This window comes from Pteropus vampyrus, unplaced genomic scaffold, assembly GCF_000151845.1.
Source record: "Pteropus vampyrus isolate Shadow unplaced genomic scaffold, Pvam_2.0 Scaffold94, whole genome shotgun sequence".
Taxonomy (NCBI): domain Eukaryota; kingdom Metazoa; phylum Chordata; class Mammalia; order Chiroptera; family Pteropodidae; genus Pteropus; species Pteropus vampyrus.
Window position 1 is genome coordinate 1,841,596 of NW_011888875.1, and position 5,517 is coordinate 1,847,112.

Below are 5,517 nucleotides of genomic sequence, written 5' to 3' on the forward strand. Positions count from 1 at the left end.
CTGGCCCCCGTGATGCGACATGGTTTGTGTGTTTCATGATGACTGTTCACTTCTGGGCTGTGAACAGTGTGAACCAATGATTAATACAAACCGAATCCTCTGATATCTTAAATCTAGTACATAAAAAATAACTGCCATTCGGTAAATAGTTACGAAACATATTTTAAAAATCTAAATGGAGGGAAGAAGTGGGTGGAGATGGGAAAGAAGTGGGTAGTACAGAATTTACTTTTTCCTTTTTAACTGATCTCTTCTTATAAAGGGCAAGACGTTCAACTTTGCGTTAATGGTTCCCGATTCAACAATGCAGATTCGCCACTCAACCTGTGAGTGCATTTGATTGCTTTTTTAAAAAATGAGGATGTATTTTTTTAAAAATGAGGTCCTTCAGATGAATCTTTAAAAAATGAGCTGGTTGTGTTTTAAATCATAGAGATTAAAAATTGTCAGATGGTTTTGTCTTTGTTATTAGGGCCCCAATTACTGTGCTTTGGTTAGTGGAGATTACTCATAGCTTGTGAGTGATCTGAGGAGGGAGATAGCTGAATTGTTGTTTATTTATTTCTTTAATCTGTGAGAGGTTTCTGTAAACACATGGCTTCTGTAAAATCTCCAGGGCTGCAGAAAAAGCCCTGGAACTCGCGGGAGATTATGGGCACACCGCCCCCTACTGGGTGTAATCTGCAACTTTTTACTTGCATGGTCCCCGCGGACAAAGGTGTGTGGATAGTAGAAAGTTCCTCAGGAAACAGAGAACTTTGGATTCGGACTCTTGTTCAGGTAGGGAAAGAATAAAGACAGATAGGGGTGTGTGTGTGTGTGTGTGTGTGTGTCTGTGTCTGTGTCTGTGTCTGTGTGTGTATGTGTCTGTGTGTCTGTGTGCACGCGTGCTTCCTACCAGACAGGAAAAACATCATAGATAAAGGTATGGAAGTCAACACATAGACTCCAGTGTAGCTGGAGAAGATGTATTATGCATGAAAAATCACAGGAAAGCAGATGAAAAGCTAAGTTGGAGCTAGTTGTGGAAGATTTTGTAAAACAAGCTCTAAGATGGGGAGCCACTGAGGCTAATTTTGAATGGAAGAATTCACTTGTTTATTTATCTCCTCAGCCGGTATTTGTTGAGCGCATCCCATAAAGCCATCCTGTGTTCAGTGCGGTGCACGAGTGAAGCTAAATCTCTCTGGATCCTGACCTCAAGCAGCTTAGAGTCTAGTAGTTGAAGTCAGATATGTGCCTAAGTAACCACAACACAAAGCAGCAAGAGGTGCATCATATGAAGCAAAAATGGGAAGTAAAAAGGATTGCTTTCAGCAGTGGACTAGGGCCACGTCTAACAGAAGATTGTCATGGTGAAGGGAAAGTTGACCTTGGCAGCAAGAATGTACTAGAGACTGGAGTGAGAGAAGCCAGTTAGAGGCTACCCAATTTTTTTTGTGTATTATGTTTTATATTGAATATATGCAATTTCATAATGTAACAACTTAGATTACTTATATGTATGGAATGAATGTGGATAAACAAATTGTCATATTCATACAATGGGATACTATTCAGCTATAAAAAGAAACAAATTATTGTACTGATTCATGCAACGATAAGGATGAATCTCCCAGACATTATTCTGAACAGAAGAAACTAGACACAGAATTAGGAAGACTGTATGACTCTGTTTATGTGATGAAATTCTAGAACAGAGTAAAGAAATCTATATTGACAAATCGGATCAGTGATTGACTAGGGTGTCATGATACAGGTGCAAATGAGCAAGAGGAAACTTTCTGGGGAAATATTCTATATCTTAAATGGGGACATGGTAACATGGATGAATGTTTGTCAGAATTCATCTATTTCTACATAGAATGTGTGAATTTTACCACAATAAAATTTACTTAAAAATTAGAAAATGGTAAAGCATAAGAAGTTCCTATGGTCAGCAAGGTACTTAATTTGTAATTGGTCATTTCTAAATTGTGTTAATTCACTATTAAATGTAGTTTTAAAAAAGAAAATAAACTCACTTTAACAAAGAATTGCGACTATTTAGGACAAAACAAAAAGAGACATGGTGGATAGAGAAAGTCATTCTCTCTTATTTTCTAAAGGGGAGAATGAATAGAAGGGAGTAAAGAGAGTATTCAAAGAAATAATGACTGGAGAACTTTCCAGAATTGGTGAAAGACACGAATCTATACAAAGCGTAATTATACTCCAAGTATGGACAAATAAAAATGCTTATCTCCATTTGTAGACTTAAGCTACAATAGAAAAACAAGGGACACTAGGAATTTTAGTGGAAATATAAAAAAAAAAATGACAAAACTAGATGAATTGAGACAAATGAGTAGCAATAAGGAGATATGTAAAGATCAATCGATCATTTCTCCAATTAAACCTTTCGAATGCTTCCTAAATTTGTCCAGGTTTTCATTATTCTTGGTACTTTTATTTGAAAACCAGTCAGGTTTTCTCTGATCTCTAAAAAAAGTACTTTCTCAAATGAAGCCAGAATGATAACTGTGAAATTGTAAAGGGAGTTACCGTAGGTCTGAAGAGCAGTGTGATTTTGCTCTTTCAGTGGAATTTGAAAGAAAATTCCTTGATAGGCAAAATTTCCCATAAAATCTTGCTATAGAAATGAGTACAGTGGAGATTTTTTTCCTTCAGTATTCAGTTAAGCTCCCTGTAAACCAGAAAAAAATGTTATAAAAATGAAATTGAGATAAAAGACCACAAGTAGATTTGAAGGTGCTTAAAAATAGAATAGGGACTCTTGCCATGGGTTAGTGGTAATGCAAGTTATTTACTTCGGACATCTGATTTTATTATTCTATAATCATTTACATAAGTATCTGCTTAAGCCATGCATTCGTACGTGTTCCTCTCATGCATTCAGATTTAAGGACTAATTTTGTTTTCTATAAATAGAAATGAAGGGCTAGCAGATAGAGATTTCTTAAAAAGAACAATAAATTCAGGGGCAAAGTATAGCCTTTTATCTCTGCCTGTGTCTAGATCCTCGTCCTTATTTTTTCCTGCCATTGGCAGAGAGCCTGGAGACCACAGGTTCAGTTATTAAACAAATACCTTACTGATGAGTCTAGGAAGGGGCTTTGGTTATGTCTAATCTGGGAGAAATGTGGTAATTTCCACTCATCTGGTCAAAAGCTCTGATTGGTTAGAGTGCCAATCAAGGTCGGTCAGCATTCTAAAACAATTAGAGCTTCAGGGCACCACCTGCCTTTGAAGAAATTGATCTTTCCATGAAAAGGGAGATGTATGGAGTTAAATTTTTTCCCCTGAAAAACGCAGTGTGTCTCCAGACGTGTGATGTGGACCAAAGAGAGAAGTTCTGAATCCTGTCCGAGCAAGCTCACATAGACTCCATTCCATCACAGACGTTGAGTCAATTTCATTTGCTTCCTAGTCAAGAATGTAGGGAAAGAATAAAGACAGATAGGGGTGTGTGTGTGTGTGTGTGTCTGTGTCTGTGTCTGTGTGTGTATGTGTCTGTGTGTCTGTGTGCGCGCGTGCTTCCTACCAGACAGGAAAAACATTATAGATAAAGGTATGGAAGTCAACACATAGACTCCAGTGTAGCTGGAGAAGATGTATTATGCATGAAAAATCACAGGAAAGCAGATGAAAAGCTAAGTTGGAGCTAGTTGTGGAAGATTTTGTAAAACAAGCTCTAAGATGGGGAGCCACTGAGGCTAATTTTGAATGGAAGAATTCACTTGTTTATTTATCTCCTCAGCCGGTATTTGTTGAGCGCATCCCATAAAGCCATCCTGTGTTCAGTGCGGTGCACGAGTGAAGCTAAATCTCTCTGGATCCTGACCTCAAGCAGCTTAGAGTCTAGTAGTTGAAGTCAGATATGTGCCTAAGTAACCACAACACAAAGCAGCAAGAGGTGCATCATATGAAGCAAAAATGGGAAGTAAAAAGGATTGCTTTCAGCAGTGGACTAGGGCCACGTCTAACAGAAGATTGTCATGGTGAAGGGAAAGTTGACCTTGGCAGCAAGAATGTACTAGAGACTGGAGTGAGAGAAGCCAGTTAGAGGCTACCCAATTTTTTTTGTGTATTATGTTTTATATTGAATATATGCAATTTCATAATGTAACAACTTAGATTACTTATATGTATGGAATGAATGTGGATAAACAAATTGTCATATTCATACAATGGGATACTATTCAGCTATAAAAAGAAACAAATTATTGTACTGATTCATGCAACGATAAGGATGAATCTCCCAGACATTATTCTGAACAGAAGAAACTAGACACAGAATTAGGAAGACTGTATGACTCTGTTTATGTGATGAAATTCTAGAACAGAGTAAAGAAATCTATATTGACAAATCGGATCAGTGATTGACTAGGGTGTCATGATACAGGTGCAAATGAGCAAGAGGAAACTTTCTGGGGAAATATTCTATATCTTAAATGGGGACATGGTAACATGGATGAATGTTTGTCAGAATTCATCTATTTCTACATAGAATGTGTGAATTTTACCACAATAAAATTTACTTAAAAATTAGAAAATGGTAAAGCATAAGAAGTTCCTATGGTCAGCAAGGTACTTAATTTGTAATTGGTCATTTCTAAATTGTGTTAATTCACTATTAAATGTAGTTTTAAAAAAGAAAATAAACTCACTTTAACAAAGAATTGCGACTATTTAGGACAAAACAAAAAGAGACATGGTGGATAGAGAAAGTCATTCTCTCTTATTTTCTAAAGGGGAGAATGAATAGAAGGGAGTAAAGAGAGTATTCAAAGAAATAATGACTGGAGAACTTTCCAGAATTGGTGAAAGACACGAATCTATACAAAGCGTAATTATACTCCAAGTATGGACAAATAAAAATGCTTATCTCCATTTGTAGACTTAAGCTACAATAGAAAAACAAGGGACACTAGGAATTTTAGTGGAAATATAAAAAAAAAAATGACAAAACTAGATGAATTGAGACAAATGAGTAGCAATAAGGAGATATGTAAAGATCAATCGATCATTTCTCCAATTAAACCTTTCGAATGCTTCCTAAATTTGTCCAGGTTTTCATTATTCTTGGTACTTTTATTTGAAAACCAGTCAGGTTTTCTCTGATCTCTAAAAAAAGTACTTTCTCAAATGAAGCCAGAATGATAACTGTGAAATTGTAAAGGGAGTTACCGTAGGTCTGAAGAGCAGTGTGATTTTGCTCTTTCAGTGGAATTTGAAAGAAAATTCCTTGATAGGCAAAATTTCCCATAAAATCTTGCTATAGAAATGAGTACAGTGGAGATTTTTTTCCTTCAGTATTCAGTTAAGCTCCCTGTAAACCAGAAAAAAATGTTATAAAAATGAAATTGAGATAAAAGACCACAAGTAGATTTGAAGGTGCTTAAAAATAGAATAGGGACTCTTGCCATGGGTTAGTGGTAATGCAAGTTATTTACTTCGGACATCTGATTTTATTATTCTATAATCATTTACATAAGTATCTGCTTAAGCCATGCA

General features: G+C 36.2%; 1 long non-coding RNA gene across 1 annotated transcript; it reads left to right on the forward strand.

Moving 5' to 3' along the window:
* The first annotated feature begins 229 nt into the window (after positions 1-229).
* Positions 230-2,036, forward strand: LOC111742422. The gene is made up of 2 exons (XR_002781307.1): positions 230-326; positions 1,115-2,036. It is a non-coding gene; the product is annotated as an uncharacterized LOC111742422 (long non-coding RNA).
* Positions 2,037-5,517: the final 3,481 nt, after the last annotated feature.